General features: G+C 41.2%; 1 protein-coding gene across 1 annotated transcript in view; it reads right to left on the reverse strand.

Annotated features, from left to right (window-relative positions):
- Positions 1-16,397, reverse strand: part of ROPN1 (rhophilin associated tail protein 1) — a 34,649-nt gene extending 18,252 nt beyond the window's left edge. Inside the window, exon 1 of the mRNA XM_025474963.3 lies at positions 16,173-16,397. The gene's annotated coding sequence lies outside the window, so the exon portion shown is untranslated. The remainder of the gene's footprint in view (positions 1-16,172) is intronic.
- Between the last annotated feature and the right edge of the window lie 848 nt (positions 16,398-17,245).

Below are 17,245 nucleotides of genomic sequence, written 5' to 3' on the forward strand. Positions count from 1 at the left end.
GTGATTTGATTTATACAAGGCTTGGCTTTTGATGTAAAATATTCAAAAGCTGATTCTCTTTTTAAAAGATTTTATTTAGTTATTTGACAGAGAGAGAGCGCGCGCACAAGCAGGGGGAGAAGCAGAGGGAGAGGGAGAAGCAGGTTCCCCACTGAGCAGGAAGCCTGATGTGGGGCCCCATCCCAGAACCCCGGGATCATGACCCAAGGCAAAGGCAGACGCTCAACCAACTGAGCCATTCAGGTGCCCCACAAAAGCTGATTTTTAATGAAATATTATAATGATATTACATGTTTATAGAAATAAAAAAAGTTTCTAAAAACAAATAATAATGGAAAATAATTTAATTGGTTTAGTAAAGTTCAGGTCATAATGAGAGGGTTCTGGGATCCAGCCAGTGTCCAGCTCTCTGTTTAGTGGGGATTCAACTTCTTTCTGTCTCTCTCTCTCTCTCTCCCCCTCTCCCTCTGTCCCTCCCTCTCCCTCCTTGTGAACTCTCTCTCAAATCTTTAAAAAAAGAAATACAGCACTTTGATTATTAAATATTTCCAAAATTCCCACTTATCAAATGCTTAATTTTTCAAAAATTTCATGTGACTTATTTTATTTTTTAAAAGATCTTATTTATTTGACAGCACAAGTAGGCAGAGCAGCAGGCAGAGGGAGAGGGAGAAGCAGGCTCCCCACTGAGCAGAGAGGCCCCATGCGGGCTAAATCCCAGGACCCTGAGATCATGACTTGAGCCAAAGGCAGATGCTTAACAGACTAAGTCACCCAGCTGCACCTTAGGTGATTTATTTTAAAATATTCACAAGAAAAAAAATATTCACAAGAAGGGACGCCTGGATGGCTGAGTGGTTGAGCATCTGCCTTCGGCTCAAGGGTGTGACCCCAGGGTCCTGGATCGAGTCCCACATCAGGCTCCCCACAGGGAGCCTGCTTCTCCCTCTGCCTGTGTCTCTGCCTCTCTCTCTGTGTCTCTCATGAATAAATTATGAATAAATAAAAAATCTAAAATATATATAATTCATAAGAAAATGGACATTTTCTTTGCAAATAGATTTGTTATGGTCAAAAAAACCCCCATAGTCTCCTTAATACTTTCAATGAATTATTTATTTTCCTATCATAACATATAATTTAAAATTAACTAGTAGTAGTTTTTATTAATATTATTATTTTCAGGATTATTTCAAAGTTAGATTTGTTTGAGAATTTTTGTTTTGTCTGCCTAAATATCTTATTTTCATGGGAAAGTTATCAAATAAAGAAAATGGTGCCAGGAAAATTATGCCAGGGCCTTAATAGAAAATGTCTATATTAGGGATCCCTGGGTAGCTCAGCAGTTTGGTGCCTGCCTTAGGCCCGGGGCGTGATCCTGGAGTCCTGGGATCAAGTCCCACGTCGGGCTCCCTGCATGGAGCCTGCCTCTCCCTCTGCCTGTGTCTCTCCCTCTCTCTCATGAATAAATAAATAAAATATTTTTTTAAAAAAGAAAATGTCTATATTACATTTCTTCAGGGTATAATTCTGAAAGTTTCTGGTCTCAGGCGCCTTAAAAGTTATTGAGGACCCAAAGAGCTTTTGTTAACATGGGTTATATCTATCAATATTTATCATTTTATAAATTAAAGCAAAAAATTTTTAATATTAATTTTCAAATAAAAATAAATCCTTTACATATCAACATAAGTAACATTTCAATGAAAAATAACTATAATTTCAGAATCAAAAAACCCCTTAGTGAAAAGAGTGGCATTGTTTTTTTTGTTTGTTTGTTTTTTGTTTTTTGTTTTTTTTGAGTGGCATTGTTTTACATTTTTTGCACATCTCTTAATGCCTGGCTTAAAGAAGACAGTCAGAATCTCTTATCTGCTTTGCATTCAATCTGTTATAATATCACACATCATGTAGCTTCTAGAAAACTCCACTGTATATTCTTAAGGAAAAGAGTAATAAGGCATATCATGTCTTAGTATTATTATAAAAATAGTTTTAACTTCATGGACTCTACTCCCCAAAGTCTCAAGACTCCTTGAAACCACACTTTGAAACCCACTGTTACAGGAAACTGTTTACAACGGTATTTTCAACAGTAGTTTACACCAGATTGGATTCAAGAAGCCAATTAAAAGGTCCCATAATTAAGAACTCAAGCCAAAATGTCTCCCACAATTATAGAATAACTCATTTTACCAACCTGCCTGGGAAATGACCGCATGTTTGGGACCGAATGAAGGCAAGGAAATATATAAATGCTACTCTGGAATAATACTATTAGATGATGCACTGATGACATTCTGTCCAAGACTAATTAATCAAAGCATTTCCTTGCAGAGTGGTGAATCTGCGGATGTTAAGTCCCTGTGTTCAGTTAATAGCACTAGTTAAAATCCCTGGAGAGGAATATTTGGGAGAATACGGAATGTTTTCCCCAAACGTACCAAAACAAACTACTCCGGATGATGTATATGGAGTAGTAACTGAGTACTTAAAACAAATCAGATGTTCTAGATTACGCAAGCGGAGCAGTTCCTGCACTGGTGGGAAATCTGTGATGACAGGGAGGTGGGAAAGCTTTACACTGTATCTGCTCTCCACGCAATCAATGCCTGGGATGCAAGTAAGACATTGTTTTGCTCACAATGGGCTCTTGTCTGTAGTTCCCCTGTAAATGTGAATTCCATGTTAAAGGATGTTACTAATAAAATCCAAGCCGTTCTGCTTCCGTCTGTTTTTAGCTTTATGTGAAGAAACTGTCTGCTGTTTCCTACCAAGGAACCTACCAAAGGAAAAGCTTTTTCTCTCTGGAGAATAGGAGCTAAAAGAAAAATTGGAAAAAAAAATGTCAATGATATTTAATGTAGAGTTGTTGAGTATTGTCTTCGGAAAATTGGCTTACTTGACATTTTTGAGCACCAGAATGAATTTAATCAAAATTTCAAGGAGTGTGTGAAAATAAGTATACCAACAATGCTCATGGATTGAAAGGAAATGTGAGGTTCCGTGCAGTTCAGTGGGGAGGTTAGCTTATACTCTAGCTTTAATCCTAAAGACTAGCAGCAAAACATCTGTTAAGTGTCACATTATTTAGAAATAGATGATGTGAAAAAATTGAAGTGCATCAGAAATCTACTCACGTTATCAGGAGAATTTCAATGAAAGAAAGAAGGAACTAAATGATCCAGATTCGGGTTAATAGTGGGAAAGGAGTTTCTGTCAATTGGAGAAAATTCAGTAAATACCTTTCTACTATTTGCCAAGACACATCTGTGAGGCAAATTTTTCCACTGATGGTAGCTATAAAAATTTAAAGAGAACATCATTAAGAGATTTTTGTCAGGAACCTCATGTTTTCATTTCAACACAAAACTTGATATAAAGAAAACTCATGACAAGAAAGCAAGCTTGTCTCCTCTTTGAAAGGCTTTGGAATGTTTATTTGGGAGTTTCATTCGAAGTAAACAGTTACATCTTTATTGTGCTTCTCTATTTTACTTTTTATTATAATTATGTAATCAAAATATATTGAATTTTTGTATAAGCTCCGTATACACCTGCCAATACCCTATAGTTTACCCTAGCGTGTGCATTACATGTATTTCTTTGTGCGTCATGACATGAAAAAGGTTGAGGAAACTCCAATACTTCTGTTGAAAAGCTTTTAAGTTTTCTTTCAGGGTTTTAAGATTATGTGTTACAGAAGAAATTCTGGTGGTTATTGAGACCAATTTCTAGTAAAAGCTGAGATTTATATAATTGAAAAGGAATGTTCATTAGAAAGTAAACTGTACAAATATACTGGTTGCTAAAGGAAAAAGTAGCTTTTGGTTTAAATTGCTCACCTAGAGTCTAAGAAGCCAGCAAGAAAGTTTGAGACAAAATAGCTAAGCGGATAAACTTCCTTTGATTGCAAGGAAATAGAGTTCACAGAATATCCCACAGGCCAAAGACACCTGGTACTTTCTAAGGAGAACAGGAGCCACAAGAAAGAAGTAGAAACATCTGACTAATCACTGGCAGAAACTCCTTCACTGAGGAGGCATTTGGAGGTGGTGTAGTTTCGTGCTAGTTTATTAATAGGACCTGGGATTCCCTCTTGAGGATGGAAGCCACTTGCTGGGTTGTTAAGGTGTGTGTGTTGCGGGGCGGAGGTCTTTAAGATTTCTGACACCTATAAAACGAAACCATGAGCAAATTTTAAGATGGTCATGGGATTCTAAGATTGAGATCTGCTGAGTGAGTTTGAAAGAACAGAAAAATTCTCATCTATTACTGATCTATTTTTATTTCATGAAGCATTACAGCATCATAATCTTTTTAATATCATCCAGGGCAGCACAATCCAACCACGCCTCGCCTCTACTCTCAAACTCCACTGTTGCCTCTGCCTTGCTTGATCTTTGCGTTCTCCAACAGCATGACTCCATTTCTTTTATAATTTTTAATTTATTTTTAAATTTAAATTCGGTTAATTAACATATAGCGTATTATTGTTTTCAGAGATCAGTGACTCCTCAGTCTCCTAATAACACCCAGTGCTCATTATATCACGTGCCCTCTTACTACTGTCCATCACCCAGTTGCCCCATCCCCACCTCCCCTCCAGCAACCCTCAGTTTGTTTCCTATGATTAAGAGTCTCCTATGGTTTGTCTCCTTCTCTGATTTTGTCTTGTTTTATTTTTCCCTCCCTTCCCCTGTGATCCTCTTTTATATCTTAAATCCCACATATGAGTGAGATCATATGATAATTGTCTTTCTCTGATTGACTTTTTCACTTAACAAAATACCCTCTAGTTCTATCTATGTCATTGTAAATGGCAAGATTTCATTTTTTTAATTTATTCACGAAAGATAGAGAGAGAGAGAGAGAGAGAGGCAGGCAGAGACCCAGGCAGAGGGAGAACCAGGCGCCACGCAGGGAGCTTGACATGGGACTCGATCCCAGGTCTCCAGGATCAGGCCCTGGGCTGAAGGTGGCGCTAAACCACTGAGCCACCCGGGCTGCCCCAAGATTTCATTTTTTGATGGCTGAGTAGTAGTAATATATATTAACGTATATATTATACATTACCAATATAGCAATATATATATGTGTGTGTGTATATATATACCATATTGTCTTTATCCATTCATCTGTCGATGAACATCTGGGCTCCTCCCATAATTCACTGGCTATTGTGGACATTGCTGTTATGAACCATGGGGTGCAGGTACCCCTTGGATCACTACAGTTGTATCTTTGGGGTAAATACCCAGTAGTGCAATTGTTGGGTTGTAGAGTAGCTCTATTTTCAACTTTTTGAGGAACCTCCATACTGTTTTCCAGAGTGGCTGTATCAGCTTGCATTCCCATCAACAGTGTACAAGGGTTCCCCTTTCTCTGCATCCTTGACAACATCGTTTTCTGAGTTGTTAATTTTAGCCATTCTGGCAGGTATGAGGTGGTATCTCATTTAAAAAAATATATTTTATTTATTTATTCATGACAGACACACAGAGAGAGAGGCAGAGACACAGGCAGAGGGAGAAGCAGGCTCCATGCAGGGAGCCCAACGTGGGACTCAATCCAACAGCCCCAGGATCACACCCTGGGCTGAAGGCGCCACTAAACCGCTGAGCCACCGGGGCTGCCCTGGCATCTCATTTTGGTTTTGATTTGTATTTCCCTGATGGTGAGTAATGTTGAACATTTTTTCATGTGTCTGTTGGCCATTTGTACTTCTTTGGAGAAATGTCTGTTCATGTCTTCTGCCCATTTCTTGATTGGATTATTTGTTCTTTGGGTGTTGAGTTTGATAAATTCTTTATAGATGTTGGATACTAACCTTCTATCTGATATGTCATTTGCAAATATCTTCTCCCATTCTGTAAGTCGTCTTTTGGTGTAGATTGATGCCTCTGCTGTGCAAAAGCTTTTTATCTTGGCGAAGTCCCAATAGTTCATTTTTGCTTTTGTTTCCCTTGCCTTTGGAGATATGTCTAGCAAGAAATTGCTGGCTGAGGTCACAGAAATTTCTGCCTCTGTCTCTGTTAGGATTTTGATGGATTCCTGTCTCACACTTAGGTCTTTCATCCATTTTGAGTCTATTTTTGGGTATGGTGTGAGAAAATGGTCCAGTTTCATTTTTCCACATATGGCTGTCCAATTTTCCCAATGCCATTTGTTGAAGAGACTGTCTTTTTTTTTCCATTGGATATTCTTTCCTGCTTTGTTGAAGGTTAGATTACCACAGAGTTGAGGGTCCATTTCTGGGTTCTCTATTCTGCTCCACTGATCTATGTGTCTATTTTTGTGCCCATACCATACTGTCTTGATGATCACAGCTAAGCTTAATAGAGTTTAAGGTCTGGGATTATGATGCTACCAGTTTTGGTTTTCTTTTTCAACATTCCCTTGGCTATTTGGGGTCTTTCCTGGTTCCATACATATTTTAGGGTTACTTGTTCCAGCTACGTGAAAAAAGTTAATGGTATTTTATAGAGATTGCATTGAATGTACAGATTCCTCTAGGTAACACAGACATTTTAACAATATTTGTTCTTCCAATACATGAGCATGGAACGTTTTTCCATTTCTTTGTTTTCCTCAATTTCTTTCATGAGTGTTCTACAGTTTTCTGAGTACAGATCCTTTGTCTCTTTGGTTAGATTTATTCCTAAGTATCTTATGTTTTTGGTGCAATTGTAAATGTGATTGACTCCTTAATTTCTCTTTCTCCAGTCTCATTGTTAGTGTATAGAAATGCAAATGATTTCTATGCATTGCTTTTATATACTGCCACTTTGCTGAATTCCTGTATGAATCCTAGCAATTTTGGGGCAGAATCTCTTGGGTTTTCCACATGGAGTATCATGTCATCTGCAAAGAGTGAGAATTTAACTTCTTTGTGGATTTGGATGTCTTTTATTTCTTTTTGTTGTCTGATTGGAGGCTAGGACTTCTAGTACTATGATGAACAGCAGGGGTGACAGTGGACGCCCCTGCCATGTTCCTGACCTTGGGGAAAAGCTCTCAGTTTTTCTCCTTTGAGAATGTTATTTGCTGTGGGGTTTTTGTATATGGCTTTTATGAGATAGAGATATGTTCCCTCTATCCCTACACTATGAAGAGTTTTAGTCAAGAATGGATGCTTTACTTTGTCAAATGCTTTTTCTGCATCTATTGAGAGGATCTTATGATTCTTGTCTTTTTTTTTTTTATCAATGTAGTGTATCACATTGATTGATTTTTGGATGTTGAACCACACTTGCAACTCAGGAGTAAATTCCACTTGGTCATGGTGAATAATCCCTTTAATGTAATGTTAGTTCCTATAGGCTAGTATCTTGGTGAGAATTTTTGCATCCATGTTCATCAGGGATATTGGTCTGTAATTCTCCTTTTTGGTAGGGGTCTTTGTCTGGTTTTGGGATGAAGGTAATGCTAGCTAGTCTCACAGAAAGAGTTTGGAAGTATTCCTTCCACTTTTATTTTTTGAAATTGCTTCAGAGAATAGGTATTCATTCTTCTTTAAATGTTTGATAGAATTCCCCTGGGAAGCCATCTGGCCCTGGACTCTTGTTAGATTTTTGATGACTACTTCGATTTCCTTGCTGGTTATGGGTCTCTTCAGGTTTTCTATTTCTTCCTGTTTCAGTTTTGGTAGTTCATACATGTCTAGGAATGCATTCATTTCTTCTAGATCGCCTAATTTGTTGGCATATAGTTGCACATAGTATGTTCTTATAATTGTTTGTATTTCTTCGGTGTTTGTGATCTCTCCTCTTTCATTAATGATTTTATTTACTTGGGTCCTTCTATTTTTGTTTTGATAAGTCTGGCCAGAGGTTTATCAATCTTTTTAATTCTTTCAAAGACCCAGCTCCTAGTTTTGTTGATCTGTTCTATTCTTCTTTTGGTTTCTATTTCATTGATTTCTGATCTAATCTTTATTATTTCTCTTCTCCTGCTGGATTTAGGCTTTATTTGCTGTTCTTTCTCCAGCTCCTTTAGGTGTAAGGTTAGCTTGTGTATTTGAGACCTTTCTTGTTTCTTGAGAAAGGCTTGTGTTGCTACATGCTTCACTCTTAGGACTGCTTTTGCTGCATCCCAAAGGTTTTGAACAGCTGCGTTTTCATTTTCCTTTGTTTCTATGAATTTTTAAAAATCCTTCTTTAATTTCTTGGTTGACCTATTCATTCTTTAATAGGGTGCTCTTTAGCTTCCATGTATTTGAGTTCTTTCCAAGTTTCTTTTTGTGATTGAGTTACAGTTTCAAAGTATTGTGGTCTGAAAAATATGCAAAGAATGATCCCAATCTTTTGGTACCAGTTGAGACCTGATTTGTGACCCAGTATGTGTTCTATTCTGGAGAATGCTCCATGTGCACTCAAGAAGAATGTGTAGTCTCTAGTAAATCTAAAAAAATCTTTAAAAAATCTAAAAAAAAAAGAAGAATGTGTATTCTGTTGCTTTAGGATGGAATGCTCTGAATATATCTATGAAGTCCATGATCCAGTGTGTCATTGTTGTGTCATTGTGTCATTGTTGATCTTCCTTAGATGATATGTCCATTGCAGTCAGTGGCCATTGAAGTCCCCTACTACTATTATATTATTATTGATGTGTTTCTTTAATTTTGTTATTAATTGGTTTATATGACTTACTGCTCCCATGTTGGGGGCATAAATATTTATAATTGTCAGATCTTCTTGTTGGATAGACTCTTTAATTATGATATTGTGTCCTTTCTCAACTCTTATTACAGTCTTTTGTTTAATTTAATTAATTTATTTTATTTTACTTTATTTTATTTTATTTTATTTTATTTATTTATTCGTGAGAGACACAGAAAGAGAGGCAGAGACACAGGCAGAGGGAGGAGAAGCAGGCCCCATACAAGAAGCCCAATGTCGGACTCCATCCCAGGAGTCTGGGATCAGGCCCTGAGCCAAAGGCAGACGCTCAACTGCTGAGCCACCCAGGCATCCCAGAGTCCTTGGTTTAAAATCTAATTTGTCTGTATAAGGATTGGCACCCAAGCTTTCTTGTGATGTCCATTAGCATGATAAATGGTTTTCCACCCCCTCACTTTCAATCTGGAGGTGTATTTGGGTCTAAAATGAATCTCTTCCAGACAGCTTTGTTAATCCAATCTGATACCTTATATCTTTTGATTGCAGCATTTAGTCCATTTACATTCAGAGTAATTATAGAAAGATATAAATTTAGTGCCATTGTATTACCTGTAAAGTCACTGTTTCTGTGTATCATCTTATTCCTTTTCGGTTTATGTTACTTTTGGGCTCTCTCTCTCTCTCTCTCTCTCTTTTTTAAATATTTATTTATTTATTTATGATAGACATAGCGAGAGAGAGAGAGAGAGAGAGAGAGAGAGGCAGAGGAGGAGGGAGAAGCAGGCTCCATGCCGGGAGCCTGACGTGGGACTCGATCCTGGGACTCCAGGATCGCGCCCTGGGCCAAAGGCAGGCGCCAAACCGCTGAGCCACCCAGGGATCCCCACTCTCTCTTTGCTTAAAGGATCCCCTTTAATATTTCTTGCAGGGCTGGTTTAGTGATCACAAATTCTTTTAGTTTCTGTTTGTCCTGAAATCTTTCCTTTTTCAAAAGATTTTATTTATTTATTCATGAGACACACACAGAGAGAGGCAGAAACATAGGCAGAGAGAGAAACAGGCTCCCCACAGGGAGCTGGACATGGAACTCAACCCCAGGACTCTAGGATCATCTTCAGCCCCAGGCTGAAGACAAATGGTCAACCACTGGGTCACCCAGGCATCCTTGTCCTGAAAGTTTTTTTTATCTTTCCTTTTATTTTGAATGGCATCCTTGCTGGATAAAGTATTCTTGGCTGCAGATTTTTCTCATTAAGCACCCTGAATATATCATGCCAATCCTTTCTGACCTGTCAGGTCTCTGTGGCTAGGTCTGCTGCCAGTCTAATGTTTCTACCCTTGTAGGTTATGGGCCTTTAGACCTGAGCTGATTTCAGGATTTTCTCTTTGTTTCTGAGATTTGCAAGCTTCATTATTATATGTCAAGATGTTGACTAAAGTGTGTTTGGTGTACTAAAATTTTCTAATCTGCCATGCCACTGCTGTTTGACTACCAAAACCCTACCAGTTTCTCTTTCCTCCAGAATAGTCACTCTACAGGGGTCAAGCACGATCCTCAGTCCACAGCCAGAGTTGGCAAATGGCCTCAGGGAAAAATAAATGGCTTGTGATGGTCAGCTCACCTTGGAGGGGCTCCACACCCTCCTGGAATTTTAATCCATCTAGTCCTCATTGCTTTTAATGGTCTCCACCACTTAAACATTCGCAATATTTTTAACAATATATTTTCTAGAGTTTTAAAATTTGTTGCAGTTGGATTCTTGAGCTGCTGAACATAAGGCTCATTTTTGTGGTTTCAACCAGAGCTCTACTCTGATGCCTCCCAAATCTTCCACGTATACTTTCAACCACGCTGTAAATGAATCAGCCAGCTAACACTACAGAGCTCTCCTTTCCCATAAAAGCACTGTCAGTCCCAGACAGACTTTTACTCTCTCAATTGCCTTGTCTGATGTATCACGGCCACTTTTGACCCTTTCTGTTTCATTTCCCACTTCAGTCCCTGAGAGCTTTTTAAGAAAACCATCAGCTAGGAAAACAAAAAGGAACACCTTTTAAAAAAGGAAGGAGTTTAATTAGACTTACAATGTAGTTCAGGATTGATCTTCAGTTTACAAACAAAAGAACTGAAGTGATTGGCACAGGGTAACAGTTTATATTGGAGCAGGTGCAAGAATCTGTGTCTACACCATTGCTCTTTCTACACTATACCATACTGCCTCCTTCTAAATAATGCACTAACACATTATGGGTTTTTTCTAGGACAGCTCTCATCTCAAATATTATGTCCTGCTGTTCCCCTAAATCACTGAAATATCCTGGATATTCCCATTTGCATCATGAAGAGTACATTTTTAGCACATTGAAGTGGAACAAAACTTATTTGTCAGAGTATGTCCTAATTTCTTGTCTCAGAAGTATGGTAACTGTCTAACTATATTCCATATAATTGCAAAGAATGGAATAATGTCCAGTATAAGAAAAGCCTAAGAGTAGTCAGGGCTCATTCATTATGTCATTTAATCTTCACAACACCCTATAGGTGGGTAGGTTTTAATATTATAATCATTTTCCCAATGCCAGGAAATTGAGGTTTCATTTTCCCAAGTAACCTGTCTTAACCACTCACATTATCACATTACTCTCAAAAACCTTTAGTAGCTTCATTTCTTTCCTCATCAAAATGATGTCCTGTCTGACTTCCAAGTTCTTCACAATTCATCTTAGTCATAAGCTTTGCCTCTCCAACTTTATTTCACAGAGATCTAGATCATTTTCTATCCTGGGCTATCCATGGTCAAGCCAACCTGGCACTGGATGCCAACAGCAATATTGCTAAGAGCTGTCCTACCTGACCTTGTCCTTTTTTTGAGCAGGAGTTTTTGGCTTGGTTATCAGCAAATTTATCAAAATTGCTTATATATCATGCTAATACCACCTCTTAGAAGTTATGAGTTCCACATATTTATCATTTAATAAGTTAACAGGTATCCCTTTTGATTTATCTTAACTTAGCCATGCTCATATTTTATTTTTTATTTTTTAAAATCTTATTTAAATTCAATTTGCCAACATATAGTATAACACCCAGTGATTATCTCATCACATTCCCTCCTTAATGCCCATCACCCAATTACCCCATTCCCCCACACACCTCCCCTTCTGCAACCTTTGTTTGTTTTCCAGTTAGGAGTCTCTCATGGTTTGTCTTACCCTCTAATTTTTCCTCACTCAGTTTCCCCTCATTCCCCTGTGGTCCTTTTCACTATTTCTTATATTCTGCATATGAGTGAAACCATATGATAACTGTCTTTCTCTGATTGACTTATTTTACTAAACATAATATCCTCCAGTTCCATCCATGTTTATGTAAATGGTAGGTATTCATCCTTTCTTGATGGTTGAGTAATATTCCACTGTAATATAGACCACATCTTCTCTATCCATTCATCTGTCAAAGGACATCGTGGCTCCTTCCACAGGCCATTGTGGACATTGTTGCTATGAACATTGGGGTGCAGGTGTCCTATCGTTTCATTACATCTATATCTTTGGGGTAAATACCCAGTAGTGCAAATGCTGGGTTGCAAGGTCATGCTCATATTTTAAATCCCCTATGTTCATATCATGGTACACAAGCCCAGAGATGCCGTTTAAAGATGATCATATTAACTGTGCTCCCTGAAGTCGTCCTAATTTTGGGATCTGGTATACAATCTGGGGCCACCTTAACACTCGTTCATTAATTTATTAGCCTTCATTTTTTTCAGAGTGAAGGATCAGAATAACTCCACATCATTTTCCTCCTCTAGCTTGTCCTCCTTACTTCTGATTTCATTATAGCACTCTTATGATTCAGAAACTCAACATATGTGAGAACTCTGAGGGAATGCACCATAGTTTTCAATATAAGATAGAGCTATGTTTTTTTTTTTCCTGTTTCCTTTACCATTCCTGATGATGTTCAACATTGCACTTGTCTTTTTCAACACAAAAACACTGTCCTTCACAGCGAGGTGATATAGAACACTCACAGAGCAGGGCAAGCTCCAGTGAAGAAGCACTGTTGGTTATTAAACAGGAGACCAAGAGTCTGGTCCTAAGCTTATCTTTGGCTATTTATGTGGTCTAGAGCAAATAATTCAATAAAACCTTACGTATCAGGACCAGTGCTGAATACTGGGATATAGAAATAAATGAGTTGGGGGCCTAGGTGGCTCAGTGGTTGAGCATCTGTCTTTGGCTCAGGTTGTGATCCCAGGGCCCTGGGATCGAGTTCCACATCAGGGAGCCTACTTCTCCCTCTGCCTGTGTCTCTGCTTCTCTCTGTGTGTCTCTCATGAATAAATAAAATCTTTAAAACAGAGAGAAAGAAATGAGTCATCTGTTCCACCCTCAGAAGCTCGGAGGCTAGTACAGAGACTGGTAGGAAAGTGATTAAAATAGGGTATGATAGGGGATCCCTGGATGGCTCAGTGGTTTGGTGTCTGTCTTTGACCCAGAGCATCATCCTGGAGTCCCGGGATTGAGTTCCGCATCAGGCTCCCTGCATGGAGCCTGCTTCTCCCTCTGCCTGTGGCTCTGCCTCTCTCTCTCTCTCTCTGTCTCTCATGAATGAATAAATTAAAAAAAAAATCTTTAAAAAATAGGGTATGATAGGTATTTAAAAGTCTGCACTAGATCTAGGAAAACAGAATCTCCTAGATAAGACATCTAACATTTGCAGTTAGGAGAAAGTCATCAGAAAATACTTCCTGAAGAGTGATATTTGAACAGACTTGGGGAAGCCCGTTTGGTTCATTGCTGTATGCTCAGTCCCCAGAACAGCGCCAGTATAGAGGAGGTACTCAATAAGCACCTACTTACTGATGAGAGCAATTTTGTAGGGCCAGGACCACTTAGGCAAAGGTGTGAAGATATCAGAAAATGTGGTGAATTCAGGGAAGTGTGAGTAATGATGGAGGGTTAAGGTGGGCAGTGGTGGAGTAGTTGGGCCTCGGCATGGAACTGTAGCCCAAGTCCAGAATATAAAAGACCTGGAATTCTGTGCTAAAGCTTTAGAACCTTATCTTGAAGGCAACAGGGAGCCACTAGAGGATTTAGGCACTAGAGTCACACAATCAGATTTTGGTGTCAGCTTGATATGCCAGTTATCAATTTATTGCTTCTCAGCTCCAAATTCACCCTGCATTGCTTCCTTGGCAAGAATGGAATTAGATCCTTTAACTATTTCTCCTTTGTCAGCTGGCCCATCACACTCTGTTGGTAGAGATACCGGAGGAGGAAAGGGTTTCTTCTATGGAGTCCATGTGCTCTGCTTGTTGGGCATGAAGAGCATGCAGTTTCCCGGTGCTGCAATCCCATAGCGCGCAGCTTCTCCAGCCTCTGGTCCCTGCGTGTGTAACCTCTTGCGTGCCTGACTGCTGCAGTGCCTGGCAGCCAGCAGTGCCCAACGGCTACCAGCTTCTCCTGGCACCTCTCTCGGGAAGCTCTGCAGCAGAGTAGCTGCCACTGAGTTTGGACAGAGAACAATAATCACCCGCGGTCATATTTTTTTTATAAATGGCTTCTTCCACATTCTAGACTGTAGATTTTTGCCTGCATGGCACCTCAGCAATTTCTCTACCATTGGGTGAACTGTGGCCACACCCTCTTCGACAAGCTTAGCTCCTTCTTGGGTGATCTATCTTGAAGGTAGTGGTTGCTTCTCGTATTAGTGATTCTTGTGTACTGCTGATCCCTTTTTACATCTTACTAGCCAATCTTCCATTATTCCAATCCCATCGTAGTTAAAAATTCTTTATGTTGCACTTTCTTTGTTAAACTTGTATACAATTACAATTTCTTTCTCTTTCTTGGACTTTTTCTTTCTTTCTTCTTTCTTTTCTTTTTTTTCCTTCTTTTTTCTTTTTCTTTTTCTTTTTTTCTTTCTTCTTTCTTGGACTTTGAAACACACACTGACTGATCAACAGCTGTGTCAATGGGCTGAGGGGAGTGGAGTGAAGCTTCAGGTAGGGAGCCTGGCTAAAAGAATATGGTGGCAATTTTGGCGACAACTTGAGAGCATCGTTGCCTTTTGGGGATTGCAATGGGGAGGGATAAGAGGGGCAGGAGCTATATATAGTACTCGGTACCCACTGTGGGAGGAGGACAAAGGAGTATAGGGTGACTCCCCACTGTTCAAGCTTGGATGACGGGGTAGATGGTGGCACTGTGGTACAAATGGGGAACCCTGAAGGAGAGGCAGGTCAAATTCTCCTCCCAGGTTCCCTTTTACTCTCAGGAGTTCCACGTACTTGTGAGCCACTGAGATTTGAGAGAGTCCTTAGGTTGAAGAGGCACCAAAGCCCAACTTTTTTTGCCTTTGAGCAATATAGACCATTTGTTCAAATCAGATAAAATAAGTGAGGCAAGGTCCACTGTATCTTATTAGTCTATGAGTCTAATGTTTTATAAAGTTCTTTTCTACTCTTAAAGCTCTCGGTATGACAGGCCTTCCTCATTTATTTATTCCAGGCCCCCACAACTCTTTAAAATACAACACATTTCCTTTTTTTGTGAAGCCTACATGCCTCCCAAGGTGGAATGGCAGGTCAACACATATGTATCGGGTGCTGCGGAATACAGGTCTTATCAAATACATAATATAGATTTGTTCCTGGAATTGCTCTTTTGGTTTTATTGGTGTAGGTTAAACAGAGCTTCAGTTATATTAACGAAAGGCTGCAGTTACGTGAATGGAAGGCTCCAGACACCAGAATCTCAGAGGCAGGTTGTATGAACAGCTCTTGGAGCCAAGGACCAGACAATCGTATATGCTTGTTTGGGCTGGGCATAGGAGGTGGTTGGTTTTAGACACATGGTTTACCCTTGTTTGGAATGACTCCCCCACTGTTTTGCATGTTCTTAGATCTCAGCTCAGCCTTCCTTGACCTCTCTGTCCATTGCATTATACCTTCTCAGAGCACCAACGTACCTACCTTCTCCTTGACAGCACTTAGCTCAGCTCTAATTTTACATTATTTGTGTAATTCTATTGACATCTGCTACCCCCAATAGACTAAACTTGAGGGTAGGGGCAGTCAGTGTCTGCTCACTATAGAATCCCCAATGCCTCACCTGGAACCCAGTCAGTGATCAATGGATATTAGGAAAATGAATGATTGATAGCAGTTTTTAAAGTGCTGCTCATACCCATGAACCCATGACAATTCCCATCCCCAAAAGATATGGGAAAAAAAAAAGTGGTTTGGCTAATCAGGAGAGGACTCTGATCCCAGATTCTGTTCTGTTTTCAAATCACTGTCCTCTGTGTAAGAAATCCTCAAATAGTAGCTCTGAGTACAAAATACATATATAGCCTGGGCAGAGAGCAATCCTCACCCGTGATCATGATCTCTTGAGGATTGCAACCCTCTCCTCTGGCTCTGCAAACAGGAGATATTCAAAACCCAGGTGGGCCCAGGGGCTGCACTCTTCCCTCAGCCCCCCTCAGCCCTGGAGGCGCTCGGGACACCAACCCTCCAGCCACCTGCCCTCTAGGGATGCTACCTGAGGCTGGCTCCCAAACTTGCTGTCTGATACGAGGCGACACCTCGCGTGCAGCCTCAGACGGGAGGTGTGGGGGCCGATGCAGTCCCACGCACCCTTGGCGAGAGGAAGCCGCAGAACCTGGGCGGGGAAAGACGGTACCCGCTGCCTCTAGGGACAGGGGAGGTGGGGCGGGACCAGGCTTTGTTAGCGCTTGGCCTTCCCTGGCAACCTGGACGCCCGCTGCCTGGCAACCGTGTGGGAGGGACCTGGGCGCTACGTCACAGAGACGGCCCCGCCCACAGTCTGCCGGCCCCGCCCACCTGCCCACTCACGGCTTATAGGCCCCGCCCACCGCCCCGCGCCCCGCCCACCGCCCTGCCGGCCCCGCCCACCTGCCCCGCTCACGGCCTGTAGGCCCCGCCCAGCGCCCCCTCGGCTCCGCCCACCTGCCCACAGGCCCCGCCCACCGTCCTGCCGGCCCCGCCCCCGCCCCGCAGGCCCCGCCCCTCCAGCCCTTCCAGCAGAGTCTGGATTGCGGAAGATTTGGGCCGCAGGGTTGGGATTGTTGGGAACTGCTCGCAGTCTTGCTTGGGGGGTGGGGGTGGGGGTCAGCTGGCCTGGCCGCGTAGGGTTAGGGCTGGGGGCGTCAGGACACCTGGGGCCCGTGTGGCCACGTGCAGGGGGCCTTGTATATTAGAGAGCCGGAGTGGAGGAGCTTAAAATGATCCTGGCTTGTGGCACGTGGGCAGGTGGGGGGAAGCCCTTGCGGGTCATAGGAGCGAGCACTTCTTGCAGCGCTTTGTGCGTGTGCGTGTGCCAAAGCGATTCCTAAGTGCATGCCACGTGTTAATGCTTACACTCTCCCCCTCCCTGCATGAGGCGAGGACTCTTACCCTCTCCGTTTTTACAGGTGAGCCCTCAAGTAACTTGCCCAAGATCTCAGCAGGTGCTGGGTTGGGATTTGAACCACGGTGCGAGGTTCCAGATTCCTCACTCTCAATCTCTATGATCCTGAAACAGGGGGGACAGAGTTCGTGTGGCTTTGCACAGAGCTCAGGGTGCCTGAAGGGACAGGGAAAGAAGGGAGATAG

Source organism: Canis lupus, chromosome 33, assembly GCF_003254725.2.
Source record: "Canis lupus dingo isolate Sandy chromosome 33, ASM325472v2, whole genome shotgun sequence".
In the NCBI taxonomy this organism is placed as follows: Eukaryota; Metazoa; Chordata; class Mammalia; order Carnivora; family Canidae; genus Canis; species Canis lupus.